This window comes from Emydura macquarii, unplaced genomic scaffold, assembly GCF_026122565.2.
Source record: "Emydura macquarii macquarii isolate MOO-44397 ecotype Brisbane River unplaced genomic scaffold, CSIRO-AGI_Emac_v2 contig_1363, whole genome shotgun sequence".
NCBI lineage: Eukaryota > Metazoa > Chordata > Testudines > Chelidae > Emydura > Emydura macquarii.
This window is the reverse complement of record NW_027131500.1, coordinates 10,655,523-10,673,654: the sequence shown is the minus strand read 5'-3', so window position 1 is coordinate 10,673,654 and position 18,132 is coordinate 10,655,523. Positions and strand designations below refer to the sequence as shown.

Genomic DNA, 18,132 nt, shown 5'->3' with positions numbered 1-18,132 from the left:
GCTTTCTAGCTCTTAGACAATAACATACTCAGTAGAACATTTGTGAGAAGAAACAAAAGAGGTGCTAACTCAGTGGAAGTGAATTAACTTAATTAAATTATTGTGGCCTTAAGTAGTACATGTCCAATTCTAAAGATAACCATGAATAAAAAGGGTTGTAATAAATATTAGTAGCCCACACTGGGCTCTCACATCAGAAAAAAAAACAAACATGGTTACGAAAATGGCACTGGGAGCACAGATCCTGGGGCATTCAGTGTTGAAGAACCCAATCATAACACGTTACATGATCTAATTTTTTTTTTTTAACTTTAAAGAAAATGTAACCAGTTTTATTTCAAAAGTGGAATATATTTTTTCTTTCTAAAAATGGAGAAGGAAGTAGCTCTTATAAATGGCAATACTGAATAATGTGAAGTCTTTTTTTGCTTTGAAAATGGATCACATGATCATAAGCTAGTGGAGATGGGATGGGGGAAAGAGGAGTCAAAATAAAAATAAGGAAGTGGTTAAATAAATTAAAGCTAGGCTGGATAATATCAGTTAAGGCCTGATCCCTTTCAGAAAAATTATGGCCTGCACACACAAATCCACAAAGAAGAAGAGAATATATATTTTAGCTGTGCTGGGGCATCTGCCCCACACTGGCACTTAAGGGGTTAAAAGCAGCCCTGCGGGGCAGCATGAGAGGTGGCCAATAGGAGAGAGGCTGGGAGGAACAGCCAATTGAAGGCCAGCAGGCCCATATAAAAGGAGCTGCAGGGCTGCTCTGCCCAGAGTGCAGGGAGGGAAGACTACCTCTCCTGCAGGCTGAGAGGCCTGCAGCACCTTAGAAAGAATCACTGCTAGGAGTGGGTAGTAGCAGGCCTTGAGGGTGGGTAAGGAAGGTGTAAAGGCTGGGTGAAGTGTCCCAAGGAGACTGCATCTGGGAGAGGAACTCAAGGTGCAGCAGGAGGCTGCCATCCATAGGGTCCCTGGGCTGGGACCAGGAATAGTGGGTGGGCCTGAGTCCTTCCCTCCTCCACTTGCCAGTGGGGAAGTGGCAGAATAAGTTACTGCAGGTGCTACTGGTGAAGTGGCAAATGAGATACTGCAGTAGCCCCTAGGGAAAGTGGCTGGACTCTTGAGGAGCCAAACTTCCCCTAGAAGGGGGGGAAGGGTGGGACATAGTTTGTGATGCTGCGGGAGGGTGGAGTCAGGAAAAGGATGCTGCAGTTCTGAACAGCTGCAGGAAGGGCTACAGGCCAACTGCAGTGAGAGAGTGATGGTGTGCAGATTGTGGATGTAGGCGTTGGCTTGGAGATAATCCCCAGACAACCAGCAGGAGGCACCAGTCCAGTGGTGAGTACCTATCACATTAGCCAAGAATCATCTTTTACCTTACAAGGTCTATTTAATATGTACTTTGAAAGCTTAGTAATTAATTTACTAATTAGTTTTAATTAGTAAAAATTAGTACTCTGAAACTGCATCCTTTAACTTTCCTATTTGTAACTGAAATACTGTACAAAAGTTCATATGTTGTCTGAAGTGACAGTGCTGAAATCCTTTATTGCTTGAGGCTTTTGTTACCTGTGTGGCATAGGAGATAATGGAGATAGGTAAGTATTTGACTATTAATACTATAGCTTTTGTGGGTTGAAGCCAAATATTTAACACTGTTTAATGACCAGATTATACTATCTGCAAGTATAAAATAAAATTCCCTGCAATTTAAGAACACGGAGGTTTTTCATGAGCACAAACAATGGGTTAAATTATTTCTGGGTTGGGCGTGAGGATAGAAAAGGACCTAGGAAAATGTTTGGGGCCACAAGTGCCCACTTTGGCTACAGAAATAGGTGATCATTCTTGGGCCTTGGTATCTCTGGGAATGTTTGTCGGGGAGATTCAAAGTGAGGTGCTGAGTTTGTAGCAAACTAGTTTACTGCCTAGATACTCATTGGCTGTTTTGTTATTTCGTCTTCCAACTCTTGGGGGTTGACATTCCAACTGTTAAGTGACTAGAGATTTTCCCTTTTGTAGGTTTGACTCTAAAATCATTTTTGGTCTTTACTATTAAATAATAAATTATAGCAATAGAAAGAAACAAATATGTGTATTAAAACAAATACATTACTTGTCTACATGATCCAGGAAACCTTCTTGTTTTCACATGTGCAGAAGTTGACATATTAGTACCCGAGAGAGAGAAAATCACCTACTTCAGTCTAATAATTTTCTTAGTATCACTTTCCCAGTTACTGATCCCTTTTATATTTTGCATGGCAGGATATCAGTCTTGCTAGTTTCCATGCTCCCATTATTGCCTCCCCAACGAATTGGGACCTTTCAGCTTTTTTAATCGTTGAATGTGACTCTTTTACAACGATGAGAGGTAGAGTTTCCTTCTCATCAATTTATTCTACAGCTTCTTCCCCTGCAACAGCTGTGACCTTGATCTTGTTTAGCAACAGGCATGAGAATGGGGATAGTGTGGATAAAATGTTACAGCAGCTGATGCACAGGGAAAGCTTTTTAGTTTCTAAAAGCCAAGTAGCTTCTAATTGTGCAATGGCACTTACCTCTGTGTGTGTGCGCTGGGATGCATTAATGAAATCTTATATGTAGAACAACTCTGTCAATAAGAGGCGTGGGGCCTATCAAAAAGCCTATTTTCAATGTAAGGGATAAGAGAAAGCATCAGTCCAAATATGTACAGTCTATTTAGGCCAAATTCTCTGTTGGTGTAAATTGAAATTAATAGAATTAAATCAATTCACACAAGCTGAGAATTTGTCTCACTAATGTTGTTACTTGGAGTCAGCATCAATAACTTATTAGTAGCAATGTACTGAAATATGGAGAGTTACTGAAAACAGTTGCTGTAAGACAGTGGTTCTCACCTGCAGGTCCATGGCCCCCTGGGGGTCCACGAGTTGCTTTCAGGGGGTCTGTGAAGCAGGATCAGCATTACACTGGCTGGGTCCAGGGGCAGAAAGCTTGAAGCCCTGAGCCCCAGTGTCCCGCAGCTGAAGCCTTGAGCCCTGAAGGGCAGAAGCCCTGAAGGGGCCTCCCCATGGAGCCAGAGCCCTGAGCCGGCCTGGCACCCCATGGAGCAGATGCTCCATGTCTTTCCCTCCCCAGTCCAGTGGCTGAAGCCCAGAGCCCTGACACCCACCCACCACTGGTCCGTGGAGTTTTTATAGCATGTTGGCATGGGAGCTCAGAAATAAAGAGGTGAAGAACTCCTGCTGTAGGACACATGGGCCCTGATCCTGCAAAAAGTCCTGCACCTCCACAGAGTCTTATTTAATCCAGTGGTCCACTCCGGCAGAGTTTGGAAGAGGATTGGGGCCTTAGTTTGTGGGAAACAGATCCTGAAACTGCATTAATCCATTAAATTGATCGGTTCCTTTCTATCCTTTGAAGGTTTATGTACCTTATAATCTGGGTCTGATTCTACTCTGATTGAAATCAATGGGAACAGGATCAAAGCCCTTCGTTCTTGCACTGTCTCTAATAGTGGGTCAAAGCCATGGCAAGTAAGATTGTGGATCAAAAAAGACGTAAGCATCTTTGTGGACAGCACTGAAAACATCTGCTCAAAGTTCAGCCATGGTCAAAAAAGCTTCAATGTTCTGAAGTATTAAGAAAGGGAGAGATAATAAAATATATATGCAATTATGGTTATAATAAAGAATTATAATGCTACTATAAAAATCAATGGTACACTGTCACTTTGACTACTGTGTTCAGATTTGGCTGTCTCATCCAAAAAAGATTAAAGGAGGGAGTGAAGAGATTAGGACTATTCAATTTAAAAAGGAGATGATGTGACTGGGACACATAAAATGGTGGTACAGAGGTGGTCAGACACATGCTCATACTTACCCTCTCTCATAATGCAAGAACAAGGGGAAAGCAATGCAATGAAAAGACTACAAAAAGAAACACAGTTTGACACAATGCATAATTAGCCCAGGGCACTCACTGCCATAACATATAATTAATACATAGAGTGTGGGATGATATGAAAAAGTATTAGACATATGCCACAGCTGAATAAACTAAGAAAAAAATAGAAATCCAGCAGCTCTGTCAAAGATTGAATCCTTTGGAGAAAAATCTACGTTATAAAATAGGAAAGGTAAACACTGAGGAGTGTAGACCTAGGATTGCGTTTTATGGTTTTTGTTTTATATGCGTACCCAGTTCTGTTTCCACTCACTATCCTTTCTCCCACTCTCTTAAATCTTAATCTTTGTTAATGAATTGTATTTGGTTTCACTAGAAGCAGATTACAGTGCTGTGTTATAAAGGACCTGATCCTGAATTGTACTGATCAAGCTGTGTGTACACTGTCTATTTGGGAAACCTTACTAGGTCATTATTTGTGAGTGTCCAGTGACGGGTGGGATATTACAGGCAGACACTTCTGAGGAGTTTGGAGACTGGGGTACACAAAGTGTGAACTTGCAAGGGAAAGCAGGGGCTGGCAGAATCCTAGGGAGAGTGCTTGAGTGGCTGAAGATCTGGCAGTGTCCGGGAGCTGACATCTAGCTACCACAAAAAAGACTCTGTCACTGGAAATAGAAGGATACCATGGTAACTCAGTTCTGGGCATCCCGAGAAAGTATCAAAAGGCCCCTCCTTCCTTCTGGTTCTTGGCATGACACAGTAGTGAGAAACTGGCAACAAGCAGTGTGGGCTTGCATTGGACAGGATTGAGGGAGTGGGTGCTTTAGAACATAAGATTGGCCATAGTGGGTCATACCAGTGGTCCATCTAGCCCAGCGTTCTATCTTCTGACAGTTACCAGTGGCAGATGCTTCAGATGGAGTGACTAAAACAGGGCAATTTATTAAGTGATTCATCCCCTGGTGTATAGTCCCAGCTTCTAGCAGTCAGAGGTTTAGGGACACCCAGAGCATAGGATTGTGTCCCTGACCATCTCGGCTAATAGCCATTGATGGACCTAGTTCTTTTTTTGAACCAGTTTTACTTTTGGCCTTCACAATATCTCCTGGCAACAAGGTCCACTGCTTGACTGTGCAAAGAAGTGCTTCCTTATGTTTGTTTTAAACCTGCTGCTTATCAATTTCATTGTGTGACCCCTAGTTCATGTGTTATGTGAAGGGGTAAATAACAATTCCTTATTCCTTTTCCCCACACCATTATAGACCTCTATCTTATCTCCCTTCACTTGTCTCTTTTTTACAAATAAAACAGTTCTAGTCTGTTTAGTCTCTCCTCATATGGAAGCTGTTCCATACCTCTAATCATCCTGTCACCATCCCTTTTCCAATTCTAAGATCTAATATATCTTTTTTGAGATGGGGCGACCAGAACTGCATGCAGTGTTCAAGGTGTGGGTATACCATGAATTTATATAATGGCATTATATTTTCTGTCTTCTTCTTTACCCCTTTCCTAGTGGTTCCTAACATTATCTTTTTTGACTGCCACTGCATATTGAGCAGATGTTTTCAGATAATTAGCCATGATGACTCCAAGCTCTTCCTTGAGTGGTAACAGCTCATTTAAACACCATTATTCTGTATGTATAGTTGGGATTATGTATTCCAATGTACATTACTTTGCATTTATCAGCACTGAATTTCATCTGCCATTTTGTTGTCCAGTCATCCAGTTTTGTGAGATCTCTTTGTAACTCTTCACTTTGGAGGTAACTATCTTGTTATTTAGTATTGTCTGCAAACTTTGCCACCTCATTGTTTACCCCTTTTTCCAGATTATTTATGAATATGTTGACCAGTACTGGTCCCAGTCCAGATCCTTGGGGGACCCTGCTATTTACCTCTCTCCGCTATAAAAACTGTTTATTCCTACCTTTGTTTCCTCTCTTTTAATCAGTTGCTGATCCACAAGAGGACTTTCCCTCTTATTGCATGTCTGCCTACTTTGCTTAAGAACCTTTGGTGAGGGACCTTGTCAAAAGCTTTCTGAAAGTTCAAGTACATTTTATCCATTGGATCACCTTTATCCACATGTTTATCAACCCTCATCTAAGAATTTTAATAGATTGGTGAGACATTTTTCCTTTAGAAAAGCCGTGTTGACTCTTCCCCGACATATTGTGTTCATCTACATGTTTGATAATTTTGTTATTTACTACAGTTTCAATCAACTTTTCTGGTACTGAAGTTACTCTTACCAGCCTGTAATTGCCAGGATTGCCTCTGAAGTCTTTTTTTTTTTTTCTTTTTAATTGGCATCTCATTAGCTACCCTCCAGTCATCTGGTACAGAGGCTGATTTATGTGATAGATTACATACCACAGTTAGTAGTTCTGCAATTTCATGTTCAAGTTCCTTTAGAACTCTTGGGTGAATACCATCTGGTCTTGGTGACTTATTGATGTTTAATTTATTAATTTGTTCCAAAGCCTTCTCTACTGACACCTCAATCTGGCAGAGTTCCTCAGATTTGTCACTTAAAAAAAAATGTCCTGGATGAGGGAATCTCCCTCACATCCTTTCCAGTGAAAACTGATGCAAAAAATATATTTAGCTTCCCTGCAACAGCCTTGTCGTCCCGACTGTTCTTTAGCATCTCAATTGTCTATTGATAGTTTGGTAGGCTTCCTGCTTTTGATGTACATAAAACAATTTGCTGTTTTTGTGTCTTTTGCTAGTTGCTACTCAAATTCTTTTTTTGGCCTGCCTAATTATATGCTTACATCTGACATGTTTTATTGTATGTTGTTGTTTTTCCTTTGGGGGTTGGGTGTGTGTGTGTGTGTGTGTTTTGGCTTAAGGTTAGAGGATGTTTATTAGGTGTATCTGGCTTTCATGCTCCCTCTCTAAACTCCCTTGCAAAACTCCCCTGGTCGCTTAGGAGATGGCTTTTCAATTAGCCCTGTCATCTTCTAGAGGGATTAGGGAAACAAAGGATGGCAGGCTAGAGCCTTGTTAGGAAGCTGTCAGTGTTGCCTAGCAGACCACTATGTTCAGCACACAGCCACCCCCATACGTACCAGATTATAAACTTCAGTCAGGAATCCAACCCACACTCATCTCTCAGACCCTACGTCTTCCCTGGTATAGCAACCACCTCCTAACCTTGGAAATCAGCCAGTTCCCAGGTAACATCCAATTGGGACTTAGTTCGTTTCCAAAGAGTTAAAGCACCACAACAAGGACTCTTAATTGCCAGGGTATCTGTTTTAGTGTCTCTTCATCTTCACATAACAATGCTAATAAGATTTACCTGCCTCAATGGAGAGGAGAATATACAGAACCCCACAGCAGGTCCAGCTCTGCATGCTACAATGTTGCTCACACAGCATGCTGAAGCTGGCCTTGTCTAGGAGAGAATATTAGACCTAGAGTCCGTCCTGATGACTCACCCTTCAACATCCAGTGAGAGAAATGTTGGTGCCATGGCTTAAACAGTAAAGAGTAATTTATCAATGTGCCAAATTGGTACCAACAAACCATCATTATTCTTTTATTAGATGAAGAAACAACAAATACCACATTAGAAATACACATTTCTACAGAATGCCCAAAGCCTGTCATTGAAATAGATCTTCTGAAGGGAAGTGAGTGGTAAGCCAATATCAGTGATTTGTAATTGGATATTGGCTGAATAATAAGCCAGATAATGGTATTTGTTTATCTGTTCTATGATAGATTAGCAAATTTAACATTATATAGCAAGAATGTCAATACACTACAAAGAGATAGATGGGCTGTGTACAGTTCTATAGCTTTGCATCTTGTAAGTCAGCTTTTAAAGTTTCTAATCTAAAATATGCTACATGACTGTCAATCTTTAACACTGTTATTAATTTGTCAAAGCACTTCATTTTTATCCCTTGTGTTTCAAACTGGGCAGAAAATAAACATCTGATTTGCACCTGTAAAGAATTTCTTTCAGGGCTTCTGGAATAATACCCCACTGGTCACCGAAGATGCTGACAATGTTACAGCACAATGGTCTTAGTTGTTGAAGAAAGAAAACATACAAAACACAAAATTGAATGTCACAGTGAATGATTTTATCTAACTACAGACCTGACCATTTAGACCTGTAGTGTTTTTTCCCCTAAATTTTAGCTAGGAAATTAACATTAAACTGATTTCAAATTTAGGGCCACATTCTGATACTCTTGCTCTCTATTCTGCAAAGAGCTCCACTAATTTCAATGATACAACACGTGGGATAAACTACTTTGTTCACAGCAGTCACATTTACTCTAAAGCACCTCTTAGTATCCATACTTCTCAATTCTTGAGTCATTGGTGTATATTACCTTTTAAAAGCCTCTGTGTGCTTAATCTGGCAATTGTTTTAGAATATAGGAAATATCATGAGGATCACTTCAGAGAGAATTCAGAATGTCCATAAAACAATGATGATACAACAAACAGAGTTTTTAGGTATACTTTATTTTTTGCCAATTATCTGCTTTCATCTTAACAACACAGATTAAACTTCCAATGATACACCATGGAAAAATTCAACTAGGACAAAATGAAGCCACGACTATTATAATTAGGTTTAACAAATAACAATGAGACAAATCTGCAGCATTTTGTTAGCTATAATATTGAGAAGTTGGAATAAGTGGCATTTTGAGTAATTCAATTTGTGCATTTTGGAGCCTGCTGTTATTAGAAAATACAAAGAATGTTATTTCTGATAGTTACTCTTCTGAGACAGAGTATTGGAGGGCTGTCTTCATTAAATTTTCCCCACAGTTTAATGACAGTGCCATCATCTTTTGTGAATTTGGCTGCCTTAAATGGAAAAGTGTTGGGATTTGTACTACCTCCAGCCAAGAGGTGATAGGGATGAATTATGTATCAGGCAGTCTACAATAAATGGAGAGGATGGTTAATTCAAATGAGAGATTAATATTTTGTCTTAAAGTGAACACAAAATAACACAAATTGAGACACTATTTAAACAATAAAGGGAACTGTAAAAAAGTATATGGTCTAGACATATTGGCTTGATTTTTTGAGAAGCTGTCTCCTGTTTTGCACTTGCAATTAAATGCAAGCACAAGTCATAGCATTTAGAAATCTGTTTGATCTGCAGATGCATATATGCAGTTAGTGAGTTGATTTCAATGGGAACTGTGCAGCTGTGTGTCTGAAAATTAAAGTCCTAAATTTCAATGTGCCATTTGCAGAATTGTGGGTGCAGTTATTTTCAGGTACAAAACTGGAAGCTATGTTAATGCCCCTTTCAGAATCAAAGTGTTTATCTTTTTCAGACAGTTTGAAGTGTGGTGTTTTTCTTGCTTAGGTATTTATAAAGCAACCGTTGCTATTATTCTAAGTGTTTGTCTTTCAGAATCCTTTGCAGGAGGACTGAAATACTTGCACTTAACTGGTTATGTTGGCACTAATGCATTAACTCTTCTGTCTCTGAGGTATAGGAATCAAAATATCAATTTATTTGACTAATACTATAAATAAACTCTTTCAAGTTTCCAAACATTTAATGGCATTTTATATTTTTTTGACATTGTAAAAACCTAACCCACAACAAATTATTTTATGTTGCCATCCTTACTTTCTGATGTGTGTGTGTGGGGAAGGGGGGGCGGGGTGAGGAGAGGAACAGGGAGAATGTGTGGGTTATAACTATATGGAGTACCTAACGGAAAAAGAATTCCATGTAATATAATGAAATCATTCAGTATCAGCAGCATCTCTGAAAATTTTACCAGCAAAATTCCAATGGCAGCTACAAATGCAGAGTAATTGCAAATCTTTCCTGAAAGAAGGCAGTAGAACTATGATGGGAAAGACAAATTCAGCATTGGTATAACTCCTTAAACTTCAATTGATTTTACGGCAGCAATGAATCTGGCCCACTCCCCTTTTCTGTTAGCTTTTTCAGTTATATTGTTTTTCATTCAGTGCAATGAGGATTAACTTAAGAGATATGAAGGCAAAAAATACCACCATACTCTAAAAATATTGTCCTACAAAAGTAATATAAACCAGATAGTGTTAGCTACCTACACTTCTGCCAAGTTCAGCATTTGCCATCAGGTCTACTGCAGGAATGTTTTCAGCATTTAGCTAGGTTGCCCTGCTGAACACAGAGGAGCAGGTGACATCATGTGTACAATATCAGGTAAAGGGGAAAATTGTGTACTCACTAAGAGCCTGACTGGACCAGGTGTTCTTCTTGTACTTTTTATGAAGATTAACTGCTAGAAATTCGTGTTGATGAAACAGAGGTAATCAGGTTCTTTGTTTAAAATAATGCAATGGGCTATAAAGAAAGGAAACAGAAGACACTTCACTTTTCTGCAGAAGTTGGGTATCTTTCTTCTTAGTGCCCATATGGACAAGGGATACAATTTTTAAAAGCACCCAGGTGACCTAGGAGCCTAAGTCCCATTTTCAAAATTAACTTAGGCACTCAGGAGCCTAAGACACCTTGACCTTTCAATGAGACATAAGCATTTAAGAGCCTGTAGAGCCCAAAATGTCTCTGCAGAAGGCAAAAAATGCAACAACAAATGTGTAATAGAGCTAGGGGAAAAAAATTTCAAACCACTTAAGTGAATTAGGTGGCTAAATCCCATTTCCCAAAATGACTTACACACAGAGGGCCAGATTTTCGAAGACATTGAGGGACCTAAGGATGCAGATAGGCAACTAGTAGGATTAATGTGCTTTTGAAAGTCCCAATGAGTGCCCACTTTCATCTTTAAGCACCTAAATATCTTTGAAAATCTGACCCTGAGTCATTTTTGAAAATGGGATTTAGTCATCTAGCTGACTTGGGTGGTTTGAATATTTTTTCCTATATGTATTATACATTTTAGTTATTGTCGCATTTTTGCCTTCTATTGAAGCATTGTGGGCACCTCCCAGTGATCTATGATCTAGCCTGTAAACTCAGATGTGGTTATGAAATACCAAACCCTTCCAGACTATACACTGGAAGTGCCAGACTAGATCAGACTAGTGCTCCACCTAGTCCAGTATCCTGTCTCTATCAGTGGCCAGTACCAGAAGTTTTCAAGGAAGGTGCAAGAAACCCCTCGGCCAAACCTGACATCAAAGATCTTTTTTTTTTTTTTTCCAGACGTACCCAAATGTATAATCCAAAGTTGTTTGTAAGCTAAGATGCTAACCAGCTGTTTAAAGTTAAAATTTGCCAGACTGTAACAGAGCTTGCTAATGTGTAATATTAATGCATATCTGGTTCCTTACAAGTCTATAAAATTTGAAACTAAAAAGCAGGTGTTCTCCAAGTATTGCACAATAAGCAACACCATCATGTTCATGGTGGTGGTTAATGTTAATCACCAGTCATGTCAGTGTAGTTCAGGAATAGTCATTAAGGATAAGCATTGATAAGAACTTTAGCCATCTTCCAAAATGGAGGGAAATATACAAACTTTGGACTAGCCATCATGGGGAAACAGGAGGTCTTAGTATTCTTAGTAGCAATTTTAGAAAGATGATGAAATAGCAGCAATATCAACTAGCATTTACAGAGCACTTTTTACCTCCAGAATGATACTAAATCAACCCTCACAAACCATACAGAGGAATAACTTCATCCCCTCCTGAAATATCACCGCCAGTAGGCTGTTCATAAACAGTTCAATCAGAAACAGAAAACCAGTTGGGGCACAAAGTCCAGTAGTTCAGTCAGAGTATAAATCAATGCTCTTAATATGTATCCAGGTGCATTTGTTTCTCCATTTCAAGGGTGTAATTGAAGAGATCTGTAGATATTATATATGTAGAAAATTATAGATGTAGACTTTTAAAACACATAGATCAGAGAAACAAGTATTAAACAGTTAATTTTTTAAATAAAACTTACTAGAATTTACCCAAGAAAAAAGACCAAACTAAATGGCTGCCTTCGGAAAATTCAGACACCACTAAGATGATCAGGAATTGATATCTCACAGTATGTAATTATCCAGCATATTTTCCCTACCTCTCCATTATGCCTCATAGTTTATTAGAGGACAATCATACTGTCCCTCTGAACACACAACGATCCCTAATCTCCAGTGTGTGTCAAACTTCATCAGCACAGTGTTTTTACACAATAAATTATTTACTCATTAATCTGAAATATGCTGGTGGGGTTCTGGTTTTAAATTCAAGGTGGTAGTAATTTAGGAGGGTGGAACAGACTGCTAGCTAATGTGATGGAGCCAAGGAACAGGAGAATATTTGTGCAAAAAAAAATCAATGACTATATAAAACTTACTATACTTAAAGGATATTAATAGAGTGGGGTGAATACTTGGCAAATTTAGTCTTTTATTTCCTGCTTGCTGAATATCTAAAAGCAGCTCACCACTTCCTTACATTTATTTGGTGTGCTAATTTACTTCATTTTTAAACTTTTTAAAAATCCCAAGCTAATTGATTAAATAGTTGCTGCGAGAATCCAAAACTCACACTTTGACCGTTGTTGTTTAGTTGCAGTGGGTCTCATAGTAGGTCACACAGTAAAGCTTCTGTTGCCAGAATAACTAACTTAAAATAAAGGCACAAATGGGGCTTTGATCCTTTCAAGATGAGCACGATAGCAACTTAGAGAGCAGCATCAGACAAACAGGATTAGGGAATGAGAAAATTTTACCCTTTTTTCCTTTCTGAGCCATAGAGAACTTGCCCAAAGCTCCCTTTCTATAAAAGTTAGGCCACTGTCAGATTTATTGGCTGGATTCAGAAATTGTTTGTTTCTCTTATTACATCCAGAAAATCATTGTGTGTGAGGTCTCTGTTCTTGTTGGGAAGACTTGTTTAGTGAGTTGAATTGCCTCTGTGCCAGGGATTTGGAAAGGGTTATTATGAAGGTTGGCCCATTGCTCTGCGAGGCAGTATCTAATGCCTTTACAAAATATAGCACTTGCAGTGTAAAGTTTTTATAAGGACACAGTGCAGGTTTTAAAGCATTTTGAAAAGAAATACATGGCATTTTGGAACATTTTAACTCTTTCCTGCTGAAGACACTGGAGAAAACAGGGTTACTTACCAGTAACTGTTGTTCTTCGAGATGTGTTGCTCATATTCATTCCAACAGAGGTGAGTGCGCGCCCCGTGCACGAGTCTCCGGAAGCTTTTTCTGCCTAGCAACCCCCGCAGGGTCGGCTCCGGCGCCCCCTGGAGTGCCGCGCTCATGTCGCGGTATATATAGCGCCACCGACCCCGCGGGTCCCCAGTCCCTTCTTTCTGCCGACTCCGACAGCGGGGATGGAGGGTGGGTTTGGAATGAATATGAGCAACACATCTCGAAGAACAACAGTTACTGGTAAGTAACCCTGTTTTCTCTCTTCGAGTGATTGCTCATATGCATTCCAACAGAGGTGATTAATTAGCCATACCTTTGGAGGCGGGTAGGAGTCACTGGCGAGCACCCCTTCTCAATATGGCTCTGCCCACGGTCGCGTCCTCTCTAGCCTGCTGCACGATGGCGTAGTGGGACGTAAAGGTGTGTACCGATGACCAGGTCGCTGCTCTGCAGATGTCTTGCAGGGGCACTCGTTCCAGAAAGGCCGCGGATGAGGCCTGGGCTCTGGTAGAATGTGCGGTGAGTGGACCTGGGAGTCGCACTTTCGCCAGCTCGTAGCAGGTTTTTATACACGCGGTGATCCAGTTGGAGATGCGCTGGGTGGAGACAGGTGAGCCCTTCATCCGGTCTGCCACTGCCACAAACAGCTGTGTTGACTTCCGGAACGGCCTTGTTCTCTCAATGTAGAAGGCCAGGGCTCTTCTGACGTCCAGCGAGTGCCATCTCCGTTCCTCCTCCGAACCGTGTGGTTTGGGAAAGAACACGGGAAGGAAGATATCCTGGTTATAGTGGAACTGAGACACCACCTTAGGTAAAAAGGCTGGGTGGGGTCTCAGTCGCACTTTGTCACTATAGAAAACCATGTATGGGGGTTCCGAGGTTAGTGCTCTGATTTCGGAGACCCTCCTGGCCGATGTAATGGCCATGAGGAAGGCTACCTTCCAGGAGAGGACGAGCAAAGGGCATGTAGCCATAGGCTCGAAGGGGGGTCCTGTCAACCTGGAGAGGACCAGGTTTAGATCCCACAGAGGCACCGGGTCACGGACCTGCGGATATAGCCTCTCTATCCCCTTGAGGAACCTAATGGACATAGTGTGTGAGAAGATCGACCTTCCTTCCAGTGGTTTGTGGAAGGCCGAAACAGCCGCTAGGTATACCCTGAGGGAGGCCAATGCCAAGCCCAGTGACTTCAAGTGGAGCAGATACTCGAGAATCGCCTGAATGGGCGAACAACTGGGCGGGACACCCCTGGAGGCCGCCCAAACCGTGAAACGCTTCCATTTAGCCTTGTACACCACCTGGGTAGATTGTTTTCTGCTACCCAGTAGGACTAATTGGACCTGCGCCGAACAGGCCCTCTCTCCCTCCGTCAACCACAAAGCCTCCATGCTGTCAGGTGTAGGGAGTCCAGGTCTGGGTGCAGCAGGCGACCCCGGTCCTGGGAGAGCAGGTCGTAGCGTTTCGGAAGTGGTATCGGCGTGGCTATAGAGAGGTCCAACAGGAGGCTGTACCAGTGTTGCCTCGGCCACGCCGGGGCGATAAGGATAACATTGGCTCTGTCTCTCTTTATTTTCAAGAGTACTTTGGGAAGCAGTGGGACGGGGGGAAAGGCATACATGAGAGCCCCCGTCCACTGTATGAGGAAGGCATCTGAGATGGAGTTCGGGTCTCGCCCCCGGAGGGAGCAAAACCTCGGACACTTCTTGTTCGATGCCGACGCAAATAGATCTAGTTGGGGAATACCCCACTTGCGGAAGAGAAAAGTTGTCACCTCCCAGTGTAGTGACCAATCGTGGCGGGGTGAGAACGACCTGCTGAGGCGGTCCGCCTCGTCGTTCCTGACCCCAGGGAGGTGAGAGGCAGACAAATGAAAGTTGTGTCTCACCGCAAGGTCCCACAGCTGCGTCGCTTCCTGGCAGAGGGCCGATGAGCGAGCCCCCCCCTTGCCTGTTTATATAAAACATGGCAGCAGTGTTGTCTGTCATGACTTGAACTACCTGACCCTTCAGGAATTTGAGGAAGACCTTGCAGGCCAGGTGGACTGCTCGGAGCTCCTGTACATTGATGTGGAGCTTTCGTTCCTGTGTTGACCAGAGGCCCTGCGTGCTGAGGTCTCTGCTCATGTGGGCCCCCCAACCCACATCCGAAGCGTCCGTAATCAGGGTTATGGAGGGTGTCAACTCTGCAAAGGGAACCCCTCTCAATACTTCCATGGGGTTCGACCACCAAATTAATGACCTCAGAACTGAAGTTGGGACAGTGACTACCCGTCCGAGAGAGTGCCTGGCCGGAGCGTATACAGAGGCCAGCCACCCCTGCAGGGGTCTGAGTTTGAGGCGAACGAGCCTCACGACATAGGTGCAAGCCGCCATGTGACCCAACAGTTGAAGGCAGTGCCTGGCTGTGGTCGTGGGGGACCTGTGGAGATTGTCTATGATGGTAGTCATTGCCTCGAAGCGGGGCTGCGGGAGGAAGGCCCTGGCTTGAACTGCATCCAGAGTGGCCCCTATAAAGTCTATTCGTTGTACTGGTGTGAGGTTGGACTTCTGCTCGTTTATGAGCAGACCCAGCCTGCTGCATATTATGCAAGTCAGTGTCAGGCTGTTCTGGACATGGACTCTGGACCGGCCCCGGATTAGCTAGTCTTCTAGGTAAGGGAAGATCTGAACTCCCTTGCGGCGGAGGTGGGCAACCACCACCGCCATACATTTTGTAAACACCCTGGGAGCTGAAGAAAAGCCAAAGGGTAGGGCCGAGAACTGGTAGTGGCCACCAGCTACCTGAAATCGTAGAAACCGCCTGTGGCCCGGGAGGATGGAAATATGAAAGTAGGCATCCTGTAGGTTGAGGGCAGCAAACCAATCTCCTGGATCTAGTGTGGGAATGATGGAGGCTAGGGAGACCATGCGGAACTTGAGGCGTCTGATGAACCTGTTTAGACGCCGAAGGTCCAGAATAGGCCTGAGGCCTCCCTTCGCCTTGGGGATAAGGAAATACCGGGAATAGAACCCCCTGCCTCTTTCCTGAAGAGGAACCTCTTCCATCGCCCCCAGGAGGAGGAGGGCATTCACCTCCTGAATAAGGAGCTGCTCGTGAGAGGGGTCCCTGAAGAGGGACAGGGCAGGGGGAAGGTCCGGTGGGAAGGCAGAGAGTTGCAGGGCATAACCTCTTTGAATTATACTCAGTACCCAGCGGTCTGAGGTTATGCTCTGCCACTCGGGAAGGAACGGACGCAGTCTGTTCATGAAAGTCCGAGTATTCCAGGAGATGGGGGGGGGGTGCCACCCTCGGGCGTCCCATCAAAACTGCCGCTTGGCACCCTTTTGCGGCCCTTGCTGGGAGCCCCCAGCTGGGCCTTGGCGGTCCCGACGATTGCCTTGTCGGAACCGATCCCTGCCCCGTTTCGACTGAGGGGGTCTTGGGGGTGGTCTCGGTGGAGGCTGCTGCTGGGCATGGTCGACCCTGCCTCCTAGCTGCTTGTGGCACATAGAGACCCAGGGATTTCAAGGTGGCTCTCAAATCTTTTAAAGCGTGCAGCTTCTCGTCCGTTCTGTCAGAGAAGAGGCCAGTTCCCGTAAAGGGCAAGTCCTGAATGGCCTGCTGCACTTCAGGCGAGAGTCCGGAGGACTGTAACCAGGATGCCCTGCGCATAACTATGCCCGAGGCCATAGCCCTCCCCGCTGCGTCCGTGGCATCACTAGCCGATTGAAGGGCAGCATTGGCAACCAAGGAGCCCTCCTGGACCAGTGTACTAAAGTCTGCCAACATATCCTGGGGCAGGCCTTGGAGAAACCTCTGGAGGGAGGACCACAGGTTCAGAGTGTAGCGCCCCAGCAGCGCCTGATAATTGGCCATACGGAGCTGCAGCGCTGCTGTGGAGTATACCTTCCTCCCAAAGAGATTGAGTTTCTTACTCTCCTTATTTTTGGGAGTATTTGCATGTGCCCCCTGCCTGTCCCGCTGATTTACAGCGTCCACGACCAGGCTCCCTGGGGATGGGTGGTTGAACAAGTACTCAAACCCTTGCAGTGGCACGTAATATTTCCTCTCTGCTGTCTTAGAGGTAAGTGCCACTGAGGCTGGGTTCTCCCAGAGGGGCTTAACCAGTTTGAGCACACTCTCATGAACCGGGAGTGCGATCCTAGCTGGACCTGCTGGCCCAACAGCTCCAAAGAGGGGGTCCTCCTCCTCTACCAGCTCCTTGATGTCCAGCTTTAAATTCTCTGCCAGGCGCTTGAGGAGCTCTTGGTGAGTTTTGAAGTCCGGCAGCGGGGTCCCCCGATCTCTCGCCGTTGTCTCTGCCGGGGATGAAGAGGAAGACTGAGGAACTGGCCCCGTGGATGGGCCTTCCAAGGGATCAGACTCTTCCTCCGAAGAATTCCTTTCCTCCCCTTGGCTTTGAGGGGGGTGTGGGGGGTGAGGTCCCATGGAGGGTACCAAGCCTGTGCCCTGTGTGGGCTGTGGTGCCCATTGCCAGTACGGCCATTGCCAAGGCCCCTGCGGCCATGACGGCACCGCTCCCAGTGCTGGGTAGGATCCATGCGGTACCGGTCCCGGTGCCGCGTAGGAGGAGACCCCTTGGGTGACGGAGCCGTGCGCGTGGTGTCTCCTAGATCCGCGGCTCCTATCTCCCCGCTCCCGAGAAGTACTCCTAGATGACCCGGAGTGGTCCTGGCGATGTTGACGACGCCGGCGTGGGGGGGAGCGGCTGGAGAAAGAGGAGGAATGCCTCCTGTGCGCCTTCGAGTTCGCATGGCGTTTATAAGGTGGAGACCTGGAGCGGCGTCTTGGCGTCAGCTCTTTTGCGTGCGGTGCAGTAACGGTCGGGGCCGTGTGCTCCGGTGCCGGAGCCCGTACCGGGCTATGCGTCGGGGATCTGGAGCCCCTTCGATCCCGGCTACTGCTTGTCCGGCGGCCGGAGTCTGGGGCCTCTACCGGTGCCGAAGCGCGCTGAGCCACGATGCCGACAGGGCTAGGGGTCTCACGACGTGTCTCCCTGCTCCGCTGCGTGGTACGCGGAGTGTGCACTGGGGATCTAGACCGGTGCCGGGACTTGCGTTCGGCCACCGGGACCCGCGCCGGGCTCCTTGTTGGGGATCGGGAGCGTCG

The 18,132-nt window shown here is 44.5% G+C and overlaps 1 protein-coding gene and 1 long non-coding RNA gene across 2 annotated transcripts in view; one reads left to right on the top strand and one right to left on the bottom strand.

Annotated features, from left to right (window-relative positions):
- The window catches only part of LOC137155460 (uncharacterized), an 82,005-nt gene that overhangs the window by 55,008 nt on the left and 8,865 nt on the right, over positions 1-18,132 (top strand). The gene's annotated exons all lie outside the window — the stretch shown is intronic.
- AADAT (aminoadipate aminotransferase) overlaps positions 10,825-18,132 on the bottom strand; it is a 34,849-nt gene continuing 27,541 nt past the window's right edge. The window contains exon 15 of the transcript XR_010920471.1: positions 10,825-11,713. The gene's annotated coding sequence lies outside the window, so the exon portion shown is untranslated. The remainder of the gene's footprint in view (positions 11,714-18,132) is intronic.